This window comes from Bufo gargarizans, chromosome 2 (genome assembly GCF_014858855.1).
Source record: "Bufo gargarizans isolate SCDJY-AF-19 chromosome 2, ASM1485885v1, whole genome shotgun sequence".
NCBI lineage: Eukaryota > Metazoa > Chordata > Amphibia > Anura > Bufonidae > Bufo > Bufo gargarizans.
This window is the reverse complement of record NC_058081.1, coordinates 642,281,697-642,302,834: the sequence shown is the minus strand read 5'-3', so window position 1 is coordinate 642,302,834 and position 21,138 is coordinate 642,281,697. Positions and strand designations below refer to the sequence as shown.

At 46.3% G+C, this 21,138-nt stretch overlaps 1 protein-coding gene across 1 annotated transcript in view; it reads right to left on the bottom strand.

Moving 5' to 3' along the window:
- Nucleotides 1-19,683, bottom strand: part of FOXJ3 (forkhead box J3) — a 97,246-nt gene extending 77,563 nt beyond the window's left edge. The window contains exon 1 of the mRNA XM_044278391.1: nucleotides 19,604-19,683. The gene's annotated coding sequence lies outside the window, so the exon portion shown is untranslated. The remainder of the gene's footprint in view (nucleotides 1-19,603) is intronic.
- Nucleotides 19,684-21,138: the final 1,455 nt, after the last annotated feature.

Sequence of the window (21,138 nt, the reverse complement as noted above, 5' to 3'; positions counted from 1 at the left end):
GTATCCAGCCAAGGACAATGCAGCATATTCTACATCTCAGCTAAAGTTCACCCCGGGTCAGCGACGCGTGTGAGGAAAGAGGATACGGTGGGAGGATTTTTGCTTTTTATTTGCTCCCTTTATTACAAATATCATTGCTCTCAGCACATGACAGAGCAAACCTTTAAAGCACTCCTATTCCCTGCAGTTTCTACCTGAACAGTTTTCTAAAGCCAAGCTGAGAGATGGCTGAAAGGAGCAGGAGATGAACGGATGCCAAAAAACATAAAATCTCACAAAGGTGCTGAACCATGAAAAACAATGCTGCACAATCCAATAAACTGCGTACAGATCTGTGCATCCGCTCAGAAGGTGCACAGGAGGGTTGCATAAAAAGCTATTCCCTTGATTATCACTCGTTATCAAAAGGCAATGCAACGTCTCTGATGTTAAGGTTGCAGGAGGACGGAGAACCATGTCCTAGCACAGGTAAAGGAGGCTCCCCTTCTAACAGACCACTGCCGTGCACTGTGATAATCTGCACAGATCTCGCCACTGTTTGGCCAAGAAGGACCAGGTAGCCTCGTTCTCTCTTACCAAAGCGGCATATAGCAAGCACCCTCTTGCACCAACCGACAACTTCACCCCATTACTCCAGGGTTTTATTGAGAGTTCAAGGTGAAGATGCCCTCTTTTCACAATGCCCATTTAGAGTCCCTAAAAATAAACTGATCACAGGATGTGCCACAGCTGGGACAACCATACATTGGAGCTGTGTGTTCCCACAGTGGATGACCAAGAGCGCTGCTGTGGAGGGTAAAAAGCGAAGGCACAGTCTGCTAAACCAGCGCTAAAAATTCTCTGAATCTCAGGATCATCAAAATCCAGTCAGTTGGACCCCCTCCGGTCCTAGTGATATGCCAGGAGGCAGGATGAGGATTATTGGTCACCATGTGGATCTGTTGGGTTTCCCCATAAGCGACTTCAGGAGTGCAACCATGACACCCAAGTTCAGCTTTTTTGGGGATTCTATTTAAAAAAAGAATGTCTAAGGGTACTTCACATGGCGGATTTTGACACTGTCAAAACCCGCCACGTACTCCGCTGTGGTTGTTCACTTCAAATGTCGTAGCCGCTTAACTCTACCGAATGGAGATAAACCATTAGCGGACTTCCACCCTCCCTGGACACCGCGACATGACCCTTCTAGCCTCAGTCAAAAATTTAAGCCGCTGGCCCCCAAACTGCAGCATCGTCTCCCATTGAAAGCAGTGGTAGGCAGAAACTACACGGCCGTCACCAGAATAATGACACCTAAATTCTGCAGTGTGAACAAGCCCTATACCTGACAAATGGTGCAAAATAGTGATACTTTACAGTGTAATCATGAGCTAGAGCTATGAATATACGTAGTCATAAGAGGCATCTGTCACCGTCACTAATGTACACAGACAGCAGCAGGGACATCAGTCACCTGAAGGACGCAGCAGTCAAACACAACCAGGCGACAGATATATTTCATATCCACGCGCTGTGCATGTATGATAGATCGGGAGACAGAGAATGATATTTTATACACACATTGTGCATATAACTTGCACACCGCAAATCTGCAGTAATGTACAGCACGAAACATGCGGATGCGGATTTTAAAACCCCAAAAAATAAATAAAAATAAGAACATCTGAAGCAAAACCAGTGCCAGCATTATTCAACCACATCTAAACTTACCTTAAGGCCTCATGCACACGACCGTTTCGTTTTTTGCGGTCCGCAAACCGCGGATCCGCAAAAAACTGAAGCCGCTTGTGTTGCCTTCCGCAGTTTGCGGAACGGAAGTTGGCAATATAAATGCCTATTCTTGTCCACAAAGCGCGGACAAGAATAGGACATGTACATTTTTTTTGCGGAGCCACGGATGCTGACAGCACCCGGAGTGCTTTCCGCATCTTTTGCGGCCCCATTAAAGTGAATGGGTCCGCACCCGAGCTGCCAAAACGGCGGCTCGGATGCGGACCCAATCAACGGCCGTGTGCATGAGGCCTAAAGGGGATGGCTTTTTTCAGACCCTCCCCAGCATAAGCATACTTATCTGATCCCCAACGCTGGGTTCCTGTTCCATCGATCCACCTTGGGTGCCACAGGGCCCGGGTCTAGCCGCCTCAACATCCTGTTTGACGTGGGTTATGTGACTGCCGCATCGGTGACTTGTTACCCATGTGTCGTATGACCCTGTGACGTGTTAGAGTTGCAGAGCTACAGGCGACCTAACCAACATGCATTGCAGCTTCTTGTCTATTTGCAATCCTCGGTGCTACAATGTGTAACGTCACGTCATTGCACCGACACATTCAGCGGCAAAGTAGGCAAATAAGGCTACTTTTACACTTGCGGCAGTGTGATCCGGCGGGCAGTTCCATTGTCGGAACTGTCCGCCGATTTGGATGTGACTGAAAGCATTTGTGAGACAGATCTCTGCAAGAATGGATCCGTCTCTCTGCTTGTCATGCGGACAGACAGATCCGTCTTGTATTCCCCCCCCCCCCCCATTTTTACCGGTCTTTTGAATGCCGGATCCGTCATTAATACATTCCTATGGGGAAAAATGCATTCAGGCAAGTCTTCAGTTTTTTTCGCCGGAGATAAAGCCGTAGCATGCTGTAGTTTTATCTTTTGCCTGATCAGTCAAAATGACTGAACTGAAGACATCCTGATGCATCCTGAACGGATTACTCTCCATTCAGAATGCATGGGGATATGCCTGCTCAGTTATTTTCTGGTATAGAGCCCCTGTGACGGAACTCTATGCTGGAAAAGAAAAACGCTAATGTGAAAGTACCCTAAGCTCAATCACTTTAATGAGGAAAAACGTCTGCTGCAGTATCACATGGACCTTCCCAGGTTCCTCACCTTGACAGTGACATTGAGTCTCCAGGTGTACGTGTGCAAAAACTGCACCAAAGATAAGATAAGAGTAGGTTGCGCTTGACAGGGTCAATACAAGAAGATCAGTTCTTCTCCAAGAAGAACCTCCATAAACATCAAGAAGAAACCACCCAAAAACTTAGGAGCCCGTTTCTAGATTCTAGATCCCGGGGTTCTAACTTCACTTTTTCTACATGGCCATTCATTTCAATTTAGAGTGACTGCACTTGTGGGATGGAGTCCAAGGGTCTTTCATTCTTGGCACTGGTGTGGGTCTACATAAATATCTAGTTTAAAAAAACAAAAACACAAAACCTTATGGGTGCCATAGTAGTAAGCACTGCCCCACACCCCAAAGATTTGGCTCCTGGTATCTTTGCAGGACCACATCTAGGAGGAACATCAGTCTTATCTCTCCGGATTCACCTTTGGACAACCTAATTTTGCACTGTCGACATATTTGGCTTTACGACGCAGGCAGCAGACCTTTCCTATGTGAAGATGAGACTGTCTGTGGGAATCTCCTTATCTAGGATTTCTATTTCCTCTCTCTACATGACATCTTATACTTACCCCGCTCCCCGCTGCGGCTTCTCCTTGCACACGGATGAAAACATCCGGTGTCGGGAAGGGGGGGGGGGGGAGCAGCCAATGGCAGGCGGGGACAGGGACGAGCCTCCCTAGTGTCACCCACGAGGGAGCCGAGAGGGGGATAAGTATATTACCTGTGAGGGGCCCAGAACATGGGGGGGCTCTTTGAGAAATTGGATAACCCCTTTAAAAAGGACACCAACCCCTCTGACAATAAATGGGGTTGTTCCCAATGCTCCCCCTTTATGAGATAAATCGAGAGCTGCTGCCCCCTCTTTTGCAGACATGGGCATCATTTAATCCAGTGGTCCCCCAAGTACAATATTAATTGCATAGATGGAGACCATTTTAAGTTAAAGGGGTTTTCCGAGGTTGGATACTGAGGACATCTCTACCCATTGAATATCTTCAGCGGTGTACGGTACAAGACCAATGGCTGGCTGCAGATATCTGGGAAGTCGACCCTGCACCCAAAACAATGTGTCAATGGCTGCGGCCTGAGGAAGAGGGTGGCAGCGCCAGAGGGGGCTCTGGATAGGAAGGTTTGTTTTTTTCTTAATTAGTAAAATAAAACAAACCCCGACAACTCCTTTTAAGGGTTAAACAGCCTGTCTGAGCAGGAGGTTCTGCAAAAACATAAAAGGGGTTTTCTGAGCTTTTAATACTAATAACCTATCCTCGGGATTGGTCATCAGTGTCTGATCGGTGGGGGTCCGACACCACCAACCCCCACCAATCATCTGTTTGAGAAGGCACCAGCGCTCCTGTGAGAGCTCACCAAGCACAGCGCCATATACTGTATAGCATAGCAGCTGAGCGCGATACCAAGCACAGCCTATCCTGAGGATAGGTCATCAGTATCAACAGCTCAGAAAACCCCTTTAAAAAAAAATTGTAACCTATAACTTACACAATGGTAAACTGGTAATTTGTTCTGAAACCTCCAAAAATATTAAGTCCAAATAAAATAATGAAGAGCAAAGACAAATCAATATCAAACTAATACAGTCCAGTCCTTACACATGAACGGGCAGACATTTCTATATGGTGAGGACGGGAAAGAGTGGAGTCCATAATAATAACATGTAGTACCGCGCTGTACTGTAGAGAGGCGCTACTAGACAGCATCAGTGCATGCATAGAATTAACATAGGTGCCGACTGGCTGGATCGCCTGGCCAGCCACATGTGTTGCGGATCGGCACTATCACAGACATTGCACGTTCAAGGTGATTTCAAGTTGCAATGACCAAGAAAAGACTGGAATATTGCATTCTGAGGCCACTGTGACATCACGGACCACCCATACTCCAGCTCTCCTGCCGTAGCTGCTGTACGCTCATAGTCTGGCCAGACATTTAAACTTTAGTTTAAAAAGAAGTTGACTTCCCCCTTAAAGGTTATGTTCACACGACCATATCAGTTTTTCACTCTGCAAACCGCCGATCAGCAAAATATGGATTCTGGCCAGACAAGTATTGAACATGTTCTGCAATTTGCGTAGCAGATGCGGGCAGTCCGCATTTTTTTTAATTTTATTTTTACAGCCCCATAGAAATGAACGGGTCCACATGCGACCCTCTAAAAAGAAGCATCAGACGTTGACACAATATAGGGTGGTGTAAATGCAGCCCAACACAAACATGGGGCCAGTTTCTTCTCACCACCATAAAGACTCTTAACCCTCTTTCAGATGGGCCTTGCGGGAAAAGGTGCGGGTGCGTTGCGGGAACATGCGCGATTTTTCCACGAGTGCGCAAAACATTGTAATGCGTTTTGCACTCGCGTGAGAAAAATCGCCATGTTTGGTACCCAAACCGAAACTTCTTCACAGGAGTTCGGGCTTGGGATCGGTGTTCTGTAGATTGTATTATTTTCCCTTATAACATGGTTATAAGGGAAAATAATAGCATTCTGAATACAGAATGCTTAGTACAATAGCGCTGGAGGGGTTAAAAAAAATAAAAATTTAAATTTAACTCACCTTAATCCACTTGATCGCGCAGCCGGCATCTCTTCTGTCTTCTTTCTTTGCTGTGTGCAGGAACAGGACCTGTGATGATGTCACTCCAGTCATCACATGGTCCATCACCAGGTCCATCACCATGGTAAAAGATCATGTGATGGATCATGTGATGACCGGAGTGACGTCCCCACAGGTCCTGTTCCTGCACACAGCAAAGAAAGAAGACAGAAGAGATGTCGGGCTGCGCGATCAAGTGGATTAAGGTGAGTTAAATTATTTTTATTTATTTTTTAACCCCTTTGTAACCCCTCTGTATTCAGAATGCTATTATTTTCCCTCATAGCCATGTTATAAGGGAAAATAATAATGATCAGGTCTCCATCCCGATAGTCTCCTAGCAACTGTGCGTGAAAATCGCACCGCATCTGAACTTGCTTGCGGATGATTGCGATTTTCACGCAACCCCATTCACTTCTATGGGGCCTGCATTACATAAAAAAAGCACAATATAGAGCATGCTGTGATTTTCACACAACGCACAAGTGATGCGTTGAAATCACCGCTCATGTGAACAGCCCCATAGAAATTAATGGGTCGGGATTCAGTGCGGGTGCAATGCGTTCAACTCACGCATCGCATCCGCGCGCAATATTCGCCCGTGTGAAAGGGGCCTTAGAAAGGACGGCCTGGAAATAAAAGCCTGTGCAGCCCTGAGAGGCGCTCTACTGTAGTGCAGATAGAACTTCCGGTGACTACTTCTGTTTACGCGCTACTTTCGCATTCTGAAATGGTGGTCACCCAGACAGGAAGTCAAGTGGTTGCCAGGCTGCGTGACATAAACTATGCAATAATGTCTGAAGAGATCCCACACTAAACAAACTATGTGGCTGAGGATACTTGCTGGGGGTGGGGGGGCCTTACTTTACCAGATTAATTAAGGACTTGAAGCCTAAATTGCCCAGCAGGGGATTTTAACACCCTAGCGACAGCTGGATACGAAATATGCCCCGACTCACACGTGTGTGCAATAACAAACTGACAACACAGTGCAACAGTCTTCATAATGAACAAACATGGCCTCCAAGGTCAAGCCGGCCCGGAGCGTCAGCACAATGCTATAAACAGCTTCCACCTTCTGAGACGAGTCCAAACCAGCTGATTCACCTTCTCACAGAGGTTTCCGGAGAGCAACCAACGTGACAGCGGACAGACACAGGGCATCCCGTTACCTGGCAGGAACGCCTAGCCTCTTTGTAATATATCTTACCCTCTCTGCAATGTGGAAACAAAACAGTCCCTACTGTCACCAGGAAACCATCAACAAGTTGCTGTTGACAGATCTGCAAGTCTAAATTCTACTTTGACTGCCATATTGGGGGTCAGAAGGATTTCCCCTTTCATTATGGGGTAACGTGCGACTATCTCACAGGGTTTTGTGCCTTTCTCTGGATCACAGTGGGATTATAGGATGGACCTGGGTCTTTCTTCAACCTCATAACTATATAATGACACTGGATGCAATAACTCCATTTCTGAGCTGTGGATGCAATAACTCCATTTCTGAGCTGTGCCACCTTAAAATAGGCATCTAAAAGATGCCCTTAAAGGGGTTAAACCACAATGAATAAAAAATAAATAAAACACTGGATTTCATAATACATGAAAATCTCTCTAATAAATCTAGAATCAGCCCTGTACCTCACATGGACCCAGAGATCTCCACATTCATTGCTCTGCTGAATTTTTATCAGGCTAGAAGCTCAGGGGTGTGTCCTTTCCCAGGGGGCGTGTCCTGCCTCCTTCATCACTCTCCCTGTAAAGCTGGGGCTACACGACGACACGTGTCCAGCGACACATAGGGTACAACTACACTGCAACATGTGTCACACTGATGTTGCGTGACAATTTTTATAATGCCAGTCTATAGTGTGGCACAAAAAAACATCTTGGGTGGATTTTTTTACAACTGTCGTGTTGCAGTATGTCGCATGTCACAGTGCGACACCATAGACTAGCATTATAAAAATGGTCGTGCGAAACATGTTGTCGTGTAGCCTAAGCCTAATTGAAGCTTCTAACAGAACATATGGCTGGGGGCAGTTGAAGATTTAAACAGCACATGTGCGTCCACCTCAGTGAGGTGGACCTAGCAATAAGGAAGAGAGCAAACAGCAGGTGGCACTATACAAACAAATTTTATTAAATAGCTCACTAGCTATACTAAATTATTAATTCCATGCAATTACAAAAAATTTCAGATCCGGGGGCTGGTTGGAAAAATGTATAAACTTTTTTGTAAAACAACCCATTTAATAAAATAAGGCTACTTTCACACTTGCGGCAGTGTGATCCGGCGGGCAGTTCCGTCGTCGGAACTGGCCGCCGGATCCGCCGATCTGCTGCTGACTGAAAGCATTTGTGAGACGGATCCGGATGCGGATCCGTCTCACAAATGCATTGCAAGGACGGATCCGTCTCTCCGCTTGTCATGCGGACCGACGGATCCGTCTTGTACATTTTTCTCATTTTTACCGATCTGTGCATGCGCATGCCGGAACGACGGATCCGGTATTCTGAATGCTGGATCCGGCGCTAATACATTCCTATGGGAAAAAAAGCCGGATCCGGCGTTCAGGCATGTCTTCAGTTTTTTTCGCCGGAGAGAAAACCGTAGCATGCTACGGTTTTCTCTTTTGCCTGATCAGTCAAAACGACTGAACTGAAGACATCCTGATGCAAACTGAACGGATTACACTCCATTCAGAATGCATGGGGATATGCCTGATCAGTTCTTTTCCGGTATAGAGCCCCTGTGACGGAACTCTATGCCGGAAAAGAAAAACGCTAGTGTGAAAGTACCCTAAGCTAGTTGGCTCGCTTTCTAAATGAGGGATCAAATTTTTTGGGGAGGTGGGGTATGCTTAGTATTCATATAGTCGAGAGGTAAGACACATGGCCACTTCTGCAGCATCATTCTTGAATCTGACTAGGAGATTCCTTGCAAGTAGGGGACGCCTTCCCCGGTAACTGGCAGCACTCTGGCTCCTCTACAGACCCTCACTTTGGGCTCACCATACACGCCCTCCAGCCACAATACAAGTGAATTCTCAAAGCTCATGGTCTCTACAAGAATTTTGTATTAATCACCTAGAAACCAAAAGCCGTATCAGGAGGGATTTTTTTCAGTCTGTTAAAACAGAAGTGACACTTACTGTAGGTGACTCCGCGTTTCACACCTCTGACAACGCATCATCCGGACAGAATAAACCTGTGACAACCAAATCTAGTAAAAACACAATTTCCATGGCTTAGTCAGCTCGATTCTTATAGCAAATGCTGCACGACCACAAGGACGTCTCCTCTGTACAAGCGGACTGATAGCATCAGATCTGAGAGCACCGCCAAACCGCAGCGTACTGTATCGTCATATCACGGGTGACACAAGAAAAGGGACTTGTACTTTCACCAATTTAACCTCTAAATGTTACCATAAAACTAGATAACAAAGAGCATCTCATACAAAAAAGGAAAAAATTACAGAGATCCAGTCATAGATCCAAGGCAGGAATCAGCATCCTCAGGCACTCTAGCTGTGGTGAAACTACAACTACCAGCATGCTCCTTTCAGCAAGCCCCGTCACTCCAGCTGTTGTGAAACTACAACTCCCAGCATGCTGCTTTCACTTCTTTGGGAGTTCTGAAAACAGGCAAGCAAGTGTGCATGCTGGGAGTCGTAGTTTCACCACAGCTGCAGTGCCGAAGGTTGCTGACCCCTGCTTTAAGGCTACATTCACACAGGTAAAGTTCGGACTTATCCACAGGTCTCCATTTACCTGATTGTGTGCCTATAGCCTGCGTTGGCCACTTTACCTTTAGTTTCCTATGGAATAGCGCTATACGCTACAATACGCCATACAAAAGGCGTGTAGTAAAAAAAATATAAAAAAATAAATCAAAAAGAATTTAAAAAAAATACATTTTCTTAACCTATAGGTGACGTATGCCAGTGTTCGAGTATATTACGTGTCAGGAGGCACCCGTCGGGAAATGCTCCCAACATATACCTCAGACATACAATGCTTCAGGTACCCCCGCCGATCAGCTGTCTGAAGAAGTACTGGCGCTGTGGCATCTACCTAGGCCAGTGAAGCCACATCATGTACGTGCAGTGATAGAGCCTGAGCTGCAATACCAACCACAGCCACTATACAATGCATGGCGCTGTGCTTTGCAGGGAGGCCACAGCAATCCTGAAATCACCACTGCCTCCTCAACCAGCTGATCGCCAGGGCTGAAGAGAGTCAGACCCCCGCCATATACAGATCTATCCTAAGGATAGGCCATCCACATCAAAATCCCTGTAACCCTAGTTTACACATCCCGAAAAACTGAATGAGGAGGTTACACTCATCATAAATGTCTGACAGGCGCTCCCTCTCCCCCCCAATTCTACCAGAAGGGGGCAGTGGCTACATGCATTAACATCTATCTATATTTCCATCTACTGGAGCTAATGACAGAGCCAGGAAGACACGTTCCTACTCATAGGTAGTGATGAGCGCGAATATTCGAATCGCAAATATCGCCACTTTGAGAATTTGCGAATATTTAGAATATAGTGCTATATCTTCGTATTCGCGAATAGTGTTGAATATTCCAATCACAAATTTATAGCAAATATATTACAATGCTGATTTTTGCAATCAAGTAAACAATGACTGGAGATCACGAATTCTTGAATTTGCGAATTTATGGCGAATATTCTGCCAAAAATTTGCGAAATATCGCGAATTCGAATATTGCCTTTGATGCTTATCACTACTCATAGGGCAGGACTGTAGACGCAGTAGACCTCCACCTGTCACAAATGTATAAATGTTAGGGGAATTGCTACTGAAGCGATTGTATAAATTGAAGTGGCTGCAACATCTGTACAGCGGACACCATCCACCCCTTACAGGCCGCTCTAACAGCGCTGCAGAGGCATTCCATCCAGACACTCAGGGGTTAACCTGCATGGTAGCGAGGGCTCCACGAGGCAGGAATCCCATCAGACTTATGGCAATCGCCTCCCTAAAAGTGCTCTCCTACAGATCAAAGACCATTTCCATGGCAGCTGGCTCAGAGCAGAGATAGTGCCAACATCGCCTCCGGCTGCCTCCTGGATGCCAGCTTCTGCTGCTTTTATCATGGCACTGATCTACATGATAGCTGGCCCTTTGTAGCAAATAGGCACGCAGACGCCAGAAGGGGCGCAGGAGTCCTAAGAGCACACTGCAGATTGTACAGGACGTGTCGGAAACGACAGAACCGACCTTATAATGGGGGAAGGGTATGTCTAATAAGCCCCATAATCTACCAGGTGAGCAATACGACATGGACACACCGAGGAGACTACGGGAGCGGGCAGTCTGCAGACGGTCATGATGGCGTCTCCTCCGACTAACAACACTACTCCCTTTATAGTCATTATGTGCGGGCACGTATAAGTGACCAAATTAGGCCTCATTTACACGAACGTTGTTAGTTTCCGTTCCGTTTTTTTTGCGGATAGGACACGGACCCATTCATTTCAATGGGTCGGCAAAAAAATGCGGACAGCACACCGCGTGCTGTGCGCATCAGTATGTCCGTTCTGTAGACCTGCAAAAGAAAAAAAAAATAGAACATGTCCTATTCTTGTCCGTTTTAGGCATTGTTACAATGGATCCGCCCAAAAAAAAAACAAAAAAACATATGGCATACGGATGTCATCCGTTATTTCTTTGCGGATCCGCAATTTGTGGACCGCAAATCACATACGGTTGTGTGGATGTAGCCTTAAGTTGTATCAAGAGGGTCACAATATGCTACAAAACGTGCAATAACAGGCCGCAGACAGACGGTAATACCATCCGCTGTAATAGGTGGGGGAACAGGGCAGTAAGTGTTCAGAATCCCTGCAGCGCCCCCACAGGAGAGATGAAGCATCACGCGGTTTCCACAGCCACAATCCCTAGAATGAAGGAGTCCTTGACACTTTTGGGAGACGAACATCATGACACAATCTCAGCAGAGCATTATACTGCTGCTTCGTATAAGGGATTTCCATATACCCTTGTAGGGAATTCGGAGGTAATGGAGGGGGGTAACCTGTTCAGGATCCTTATGACTAAGCAAGAGCCAAAAGTGGTTAAAGAGCATCTCGCTCTGGAGAGGCTATCTTTCCCTCCGTCACACACACTGAGCCACCCATGTAATGCTTCATTTCTCCTGTGATGGCACTGCAGGGAAACTGAACACTTCCTGACAGCTTTCCCCATAGATCTCAGCTGATCACGGGGTCTCTCTAGGCCAGGGATGCCCAACCTGCGGCCCTCCTGCTGTTGCAAAACTACAACTTCCAGCATTCCTAGACAGCCTACTGCTATCAGCCTGCAGCAGGGCATTTTGGGAGTTGTAGTTTTACAACAGCTGGAGGGCTACAGGTTGAGCACCCCAGCTCTAGGCGAACTTTACACCAGAATCATGCACCAACATGTATTTTAAGCTATGCCCCTTTCCTGCTAAGCCCCCCCCCCCTCCCCCCTCCCTTGTGCGTTTCCTAATTTTCTACGGACTTACAGCTAACATCTGCCTGGGGTGACGTTTTGCTGCAAAAAAAAAAAAAGCTGTGTATGAAACCAGCCTAAAGATACGTTAACACGTAGCAGATACGCTGCGGATTTCCATGCGCCAAATCCACTACACAATGTAAGGAAGTACCGAGTGCACTTCTAAGCTGAGCTCACCCACCCGCCATTTGCCAACGGCTTTGTCTAAGGGTGTGAGCCCCCATTCAGTTCAATGGCTGCATTTTAGGTGACGGGTGCAGTCAAGGTCACCGTGGAGCCCCAGCCTAAGGGCTCGTGCATACAAACGTATTTTTTGTCCGTGTCCTTTCCGTTTTTTTCTTTGCGGCCTGTATGCGGAACCATTAATTTCAATGTGGACGCAAAAAAAAACGGAAATGACTGCATTCCATATCAGCAAGTCCATTCAGCAAAAAAAAATAAAAATTATAGAACATGTCCTATTCTTGTCTGTGTTGTGGACAAGGACAGGCATTGTGATAATGTATCCGCAAAAAAATAAACGTATGTAACCCCCTTTATTTTTGTGCGCATCGTGTTTTGCGGATCAAAAAATACGTACGGTCGTGTGCACGGGCCCTAAGGGAGCCTTCACACACTGCAGATTTTGATTCGGAAAGTTCACCCAACTGAAATTCAGTTCTATTAGTCTGAAGGGGAGGAAAGCACATGGAGATGGATGGAGCATGATTTTCAGTTGCGGAAATTTCTACAACAAAACCTGCGGCGTGTGAACGCGGCCTAAGAGATTTCCCAGGATTTTAGAATGATAATCTATCCTTGGTACTAAATATCTGAACTTGTTATATCCTGTAAACGTCTCTAAAAAGTACCTCCCGTGCCCCCCACAATGGCCTGAAGAGGGTAGTGCCCTGTTATTTCAGACGTGCCATACACTGAGGATGAAAAGTCCTGTGCGCAGCACTGCAGCCTCGCCCTTCTGGCTACTGGAGGGGTGTACGACCACCAGTGAGAACAGGTCCCAGCGTCTAGAGCTGGAAGGACTTCTACCTTTCAGAAAACTCATGGCTTCTTCTGACAAGTCCCAGGAGCCCATAAACCTTAAAAAATTGCTTCAAGTGCCTGACTTTTTGGGGTCATCATCGACTGTGAGGTTTTTCTACAGGACTCTACCCCCGCATGCATAAACTGGAGCTGCACGTTATGGGCTCCTTTATATGGCTTTGTGGTGGAGTTTTCTCTGCATTCTTCATATATATTTATGGACTGGTTTCCAGCAGTGGTAAATCACCTTACTGGGCAAGATCAAACAACGCGACCGAACATCATAATACAGACTGGAGGGGACTCTACAATGTATTTAATACCGAAAAGTCTCCCGCCACACAAAAAAACACACGTGTAAAACTGTGATCACGCTTTTCATATGAGGCTCTGCAACGTGGTCTTCTCGAGAAGCAGCTCTAGGAACCGAGCGGTAGACTTACTAGTCCTAACATTCAGTGCAAGCTTACCCTGCACCAGCATAATGGGGAGATCTGTACCCCACTCCTGGTTTCAGCTTTCGAATACTGACCTAAGGCTGCATTACACAGCTCGATGTGGCACGACTTCCCTCCGGGCGAATCGCCTGCTCGATGGCAGAGGAAACCGCTGCTATTACATACAGAGATCTCCTCCGCAGTATGGGAAGGAGCGATCACTATGCCATCCCTCAGCCCCCATGCTGTATAGCGGTTTGCCAGCAGCAGATCATTATGTCCAAGGATGATAGAGGGCAGTATTACACAGCAAGATAATCGCCAACGAGCATTCAAGTGAACGCTTGTTAGCGATTATCTGCCGAAAAAAAATCAGGCAGTGCAATACAGGTTTTAGCCTTTTGTTCTCAAAACCTGCCGACAATGTAGTGCTTAAGAGGTGCCTGGCAGAGTCTTTTTTATCTCTCCCCATTCTTCAGCCAAGTATTATGTGGGGACGTCGGGAGGGCTAGCTGTCAGCCAACAGGTGTACCACCAATTTGAGGCCAGACACAGACGAGCGAGTTCAATGTTTGGCAGCGGGTTCCCGTTCTGTCCTCTGGCAGGATCGCACAGCGATGTCCACATCTCCGCCGCCCTGGCGTGCTCTTCACCCTGGGTCCCATCCAGAAGCGGCCACAGCCAGTCAGGAGCTGGGTGAAAGAGCCAGCAGCCGCACCAGTGCAGCGGAGATGGGGGCATCAGGGGGCAAGGGACCGTAAGTGCTATGCAAAAGATTTTCCCTCCATAAGTTAGCACCATATAGCAATTAGAAAAAATGTCCAGAGAACCCCTTTAAAAGGGTTGTCCCATCTTGGACATTGGGGTCATATGTCTAGGAGGTTGGACCAGCGACTATCCTTAGAACGGAGCCCCTAAAGTGACGGAGGCCACAATCCATTCATTTCTTTGGGAGTGTCAAAATATTTTTGGAAGTCCCATTGAAATGAATGGGAGGTGCAGTGGACAAGCGCGGCCGCCCTCCTATTCACTTCTATGGGGCTTACAGAAAAAGCCAGCACTCCTCTATTTTCGGCGCTCCCATAGGAATGGATAGAGGACGTCTGCGCAAGTGCGGTGCGACCTCCGTCACTTTGCGGGCTTCGTTCTAAGGATAGGTGAGGGACTTGCACCGTTCAGACATTGGGGGCATATCGCTAGGATGTGCCCCCAATGTCCAAGATGGGACAACCCGACAAAAAGTGTCTAAAACAAACAATAAATGTGGTACGAGGCCACCAATCCACCAGTTGTTTTTTTGTGTGCTAAATTGAGCAAGAATTTTGGTGCCCCATCTTAGTAAATCTCCCCCAATGTGCTTATGGAACCGTCAGCAAGACCGCGCCAAACCCGGGGTTATTTATAAGGGTTTTATGTACCGTGTATAAATCTTTAAGGTGTAGTCTCACTAAGGCCACCTGCACGCGTTGTGGATTATGTGCGTTTTTTCTTCACAGATTCCCGCGTGGAGAAACGCTGCGTAGTACAGAACCAGCAAACGGCATGAGATCACACAGATCTCCCGTACACTTTGTGGATTTTTTTTTTTTTCCGTTTGCCGTGCAGATTTCCAAACATGGTTGGATTTTTGGTCGCACAAGCCTTCGTTACCATAGACCACAATGCCAGTCACATGTGACTGCGACTTACCGGCAACCTTTCTGCGATTTTCATGTGCTTTTCTAAGTCACAGCTCTAAAACGGTCGCACGACAAAGTCGGAGACAAATTGCACGATGTCATCAATGTAGAAAATGGTGAAGAACTCTGCATTCTCAGGATCGCTGGGGGTCCCAGAGGTCGGACACCCAACAATCCGATATTTATTCACTTATCCTATGGACAGGTGATTACTACGACTTTAGAATTTACACTGTACGGCCTCATGCCCCCGAACTATGTATTTTGCAGTCCGTAAACAGCGGACTCACAAAGTACGGATATCGGCCATGTGTGTGCGTGCTGCATTTTTTGCAGGTGCAATGGTAGAAATGTCCTGTCGGCAAAATGCACAAGAATAGGACATGTGCTGTAATTCGCGGGAAGGACACACGGATGCAGACATTTTGTGGCCCCATAGAAATAAATGGGTCTGCATGAAATCCGCAAAAAATGCTCATCAAATACGGAAGTTGTGTGCATAAGGCCTTAGGTATTTTCCATTCTTGTCCGATCCACATATTTTGCGGATTGCACGCAGGACTATTTATTTCTATGGGTCTGCAAAAAAAATAAAAATTTAGACAGCACACGTGTCTGACCCACTGGTTACAGAACATACCCTGCTTTTGTCCAGATTTTGCGGATTGTAATATGGACACAGTGGAAGCCTTACATAGAACGGCCTGACCTTTCCGCTGATCTATGGGAGGACCGAGCAAGACTGATATCACAAGCTGGCCGTAATATTACGCCAAATACGCCTCTGTATAGACGGACTGTGCACGCTTCATCCCCTTGAGAAGGGGGACTAAGCTGTCTCCAGACCCTACAGATGAATGCTGTTGGGGGGGGCACTCGTGTGGATACACGTTAGTCAGACGATCCCCATGAAACTGGCAGGTTTGGCCAATTTATCTCACGTGTACAGTCAATGGCTGAAAGATCTTTTGTCCGAAAAAAAACATACGATGTATGCCGGGCACTGCATAAAAGCCATGTACCCGAGTGCGACAATCAAAAACAAACAATTAAGGCTACTTTCACGCTTGCGGCAGAGTGATCCGGCAATCTGCATGCAAACTGAAAGCATCTGTAGACTGATCCGGATCAGTCTTACAAGTGCATTGCAAGAACGGCTACGTCTCTCCAGATGTCATCCCGAGAAACGGATCAGTTACTTATTTGTATTTTTTTTTTTCAGGACGGATCTGGCATTGCAGTATTTTTTATGCCAAATCCGGCACTAATTCATTTCAACGTAAATTACTGCCGGATACGGCATTCTGGCAACTGATCTGGAATTTTGGATACTGCGGTATTTGTTCCGTCCAAAATGCTGTTTAGTGACTGAACTGAAGACATCCTGATGCACCCTGAACAGATTTCTCTCCATTCAGAATGCAGATCAGTTTAGAGCCCCTAGGACGGAACTCAGTGCCGGAAAAGAAAGTGTGAAAGTACCCTAAATGGTTAATAAGGGATATTAGAAAAAATATAAAACTATGGCGTTCATTAAAAAGTGTTTATTTAGAAAAGTGTCTAAAAAAAATAAAAATAACACACACCATTCACATATATGGTCACCACTACAGATATGCTAATTTCTTAAAATTCAATTTGGGTCCAATTCAGGTGGAATTTATTTAGAAAGTGCTCCGATAGCCCGGAAAAGTCTCTCTCCCGAATGACATAACTTTTTTAAAAATTACAGTTAAATTTCTAAAATTTAGAATCATGTCGACTATTTACCATTCATATACCTAATTTTTTTTAAAAATATAAAAATGAAAAAAATAATTTGAAATAATATATAAATAAATGTTAATGAATAAATCCCATCTGTCCAAAATGGAAGAAGTGAAAACTACACCTCATGCCGCAAAAACAAGCTACACAGAGAAGAATGAAGCTGCGGCTCCTGGAACGCAGAGATATAAAAGAACCATTATTGTGGCACGAGATGTGCTATTATTGTGCAAAGTAGTAAAAAAAAAAAAAAAAAAACACATAAAACTATACATATTTGGTGCAGTAGTCGGACTGACCTACAGAATAAGAGTAACATGCTAGTTATATCACATTGTGAACAGAGCAAAAAACAAACTGAGTAATTGGGTATTTTTCTAATACCACCCCCCAAAAAAAGTTCTTAAAAGTTCATCAATAAGTTATATGTAGCCCAAAATGCTGACACTAAAATGAAAAAAGACCTCACATGCCTACACGCACAGAATTGTGAGTGTAGCTCCGGAGTAAAGCACAGCCTGTAATTTAGGATCAGTACAATATAAGTAACGTGTTACAGTGACTCCACCAGCTGAATAGTGAGTGCAGCTCTGGAGTATAATATAAACTGTAATTTAAGACCAGTACATGAGTGCAGCTCTGGAGTAAAAGGCTACTTTTACACATGTGGCACAGGAATCCAGCACAGAACGGCCTGCCAATGTTCTCTGGATCTGGCATAGCTGGATGGTGCGACTTGCCCGCCAGGTCCCATTGACTATAATGGGAACTGGCAGCCACCTGGTTCATATTATAGTCAATGGGGACAAGCAGGCACGCAGCACTCTCCGGCTCTGCCGGATCGCCTTGCTGCAGGTGTGAAACCAGCCTTTCACAGCCAGTAATTCAGTACAAGATAAGTAATGCATATACACTGACTCCACCAGCGGAACATTGAGTGCAGCTCTGAAGTAGAATACAAATTTCAATTCAGGATCAGTACAAGATAAGTAATGTATATACACAGTGACCCCATTGGTTGAAGCGAGTACAGCTCTGGAGTACAATACAGGTTGAAAACACACCAGCAGAATAGCGAGTACAGCTCTGAAGTAGTGTTGAGTGAAGCGAGCTTCGGGTGTAACATCCAAAGTCGTTTTGTTCAAAACCTCGGACGGATTCTCCATACAGTATTCATCCGAATTTTTGAACGAAGCGACTTTGGATGTAACATTCAAAGCTCACTTCGCTCAACACTAGTGTGGGGAACGGCACAGCCTGTAATTCAGGGTCAGTACAATATAAGTAACGTATATACATAGTGACTCCAACAGCTGAATAGTGAGTGCAGCTCTGGAGAGTACAATACAGGCTGTAACCCCACCAGCAGAATAGTGAGCACAGCTCTGGAGTATGGGACAGCTTGTAATTCAGGGTCCTTACAATATAAGTAAGGTATATACTTAGTGACTCCCCCAAGCAGAATAGTGAGCACAGCATTGGAGTATGGCGCAGCCTGTAATTCAGGGTCAGTACAATATAAGGTATGTAAACAGCAACTCTAGATAAAATGTAAATAGAGAACCTAAAATGAGTGAATTCAGCTTTTTCTGAAGAAGGTAACCCAACCTTCAGACAGACCCCATCAGCGTAATGAGTGGTCCTGATGCAGGGACAGTTTTGGACACTGGTCGGTGACAACTTCTGCCCATTGACTTCCATTTTGCATAGTAGAATCAAAAGCAAATAAAAACTGGTCACCTTGATGCGGTGGGGTGTCAGACACATATAGGGCGCCTTCACATACGGCAGATTGTGTCACAGAAATTTCTGCAACCGAGCATCAGTTCCATTCAACTGAATGGGGCCATTTTGGCGGGAAGCACTTGGACTTCCACCTCATTCAGATGACTGGAAACAATCTGCCGTGTGTGAATGCTCCCTTAGCCGCAGAGCAGGGGACACTCCAGTCTCAGCCGGACCACACTGGAACCAGTCCTAACGTAGCCTCAGCCTGACAACCACCTCTACCGATTACCTATCCAGTAGGACAATGACGGTGACCCCATCTTTCCTGACAACCTATGACAAAAAGTTATGGCTGACCACAGAAGTTGACAGAAGGATGACAGCATCTCCTGGGGCACTGGCGGTCGGTCATAAGCTGCCAAACGGTACACAGGGGGCATAAAGTCGCAGCTGGCGGTCAGCCTCCATCGAAGTCAATCGAAATAGCACACGACCGATGTATCGTGTCACTTAAGTCAGGGAATGAGAGGGTTAATCAGTGACCGGTGCAGGAGAGCAGTTCTGAGCAGTCTGCCCCTGGGGAGGTAACTTGTGTCCCCAGCTGTGAACTGAAGGCACTGGGCCGTGTCCAGGGGCCTGCCTGTCATACACAGTGCGACACAGGGCACACGGGGCGACCAGGCCTCCGACAGCAGCTGGCAGGGCTCTCCACACACAGGCCCCCGCTGTAGAAGCGAGTCCTCGGCCCCGGCGAGGCGCTATTTCCCCTCAGACCAGTGATCACTGCCGCCCCCTGAGCCGCTGTCTGCCAGGCTTCTTGCTGACACCCGGCACCGGAATCAAGGGCCCCAGGGCTCCAGCAGCTCAGCCTCCGGCACCCGGCCCCGGTTCTATAGTCACAGAAGCGGCTTCTGACCTGATCGGCTGCTCCGTGCGGTCCCGACGTGTCGGCCAGGAGAGGAACAAATGCAGGGGAGCGGAGAAACTACAACACCCGGCATGCCTTGCGTGGAGGTGGCGGACTGGAGCGTTCAAAAATAAGACATCTTTATTGAGAGGCACAGAACAACATAAGTAGTAGTGGAGCAGGAAGATGACAGAAGTGCTACACCCCTATGGGAACTTTTACAGTGAAGTAGTATGACAGAAAAGGGAAATAAAACAATACAAATTTAAGACACCAGTATTATTATTATTAATAATAATAATAAAAACAGTAAAAAGTCTATATTTGTCAAAATCCACTGTATATTCCAAAACTGAAATCAGCACAGTTTTTTAATTCAGTGCCATGGACCTGCTCTCAGTTTAACCTCATTAAAGCTCCATTCACACGTCCACAACATGTTTTGCGGATCCACAGGTCCGCAAAACACAGAAAGTGGCAATATGCATTCCGCATTTTGCGGACCGCATATTGCCGGTACTAATTGAATATGCCTGTTCTTATTTTTGCAGAACGGAAGTGCTGCCCCATAGAAATGAATGAGTCCGCAATTCCATGCCGTAAAATGCAGAACGAAATTATATATGCGGACGTGTGAATGGAGATAAACCACAAGCAGGTTTCCCATCAGCGGTGTGGCTAGGGTCTGAAAAGAATGAATGTGGCCCAGTTATCTAAGTCGCCCCCTCCCACATTTTTCTGTACTTACTATACAGCAGCACATACCTGTCACATCCAGGGCCTCCCAGGTGACGTCTCCTCCAATGTAGATCTTCTCTGTCATCTTCTCCATTTGGTCCGTACAACTTCTTTCAGCCGCGCCTCGTCTCTGCAGAGTGTGACACACGGACATCTTAGCTTCCTCACATTTCTATCATCATCTCCCAACCTGGAGTCCCCACAGTGTTATCCTGCTGCTTGCTGTGCCCCCCAATAACCCCAAATACTATACTGAAGAAATAATAGAGCCCCCATAGTAATAGTGCTTGTCATAGTCCGGACAATAGTTATTCCCTTCTAGATTGCCCCCTACAGTGATAATGCTCCCCAAGAGTGCCCCCATAGGTAGAAGAGCCCTCCAGTATTATTAATGCCCCAGTAGAAATAAGCCCCCTCCTATTGTTCCCCCAGTGGTAATAAAGCTCTCTACAGACCCCTCACTAGTAATAAGGCCCCCCATATTGCTCTTAGTAACAATAAGACAGATATTTAAGTCCCTCCTATAGAGCCCCCAGTAGTAATAAGAATGCCTATAATGTCCCCTGGATTTATAATACCCCTACAGTGCCCCCAGTATTTATGCTGCCCCCTACGGTTATAGTGCTCATTTTATAGTGCCCCAGTATTTATAATGCCCCCTGCAATATACCTCCCGCCATTATACAGTCCCATGTAAATAACATCACAATATCTCTCCTGTCCCCTCCAAAATACAGTCTCATGAAAATAACATCACTATCCTCCCTTCAGCCCCTCCAATATACAGTCCCATGTAAATCACACCA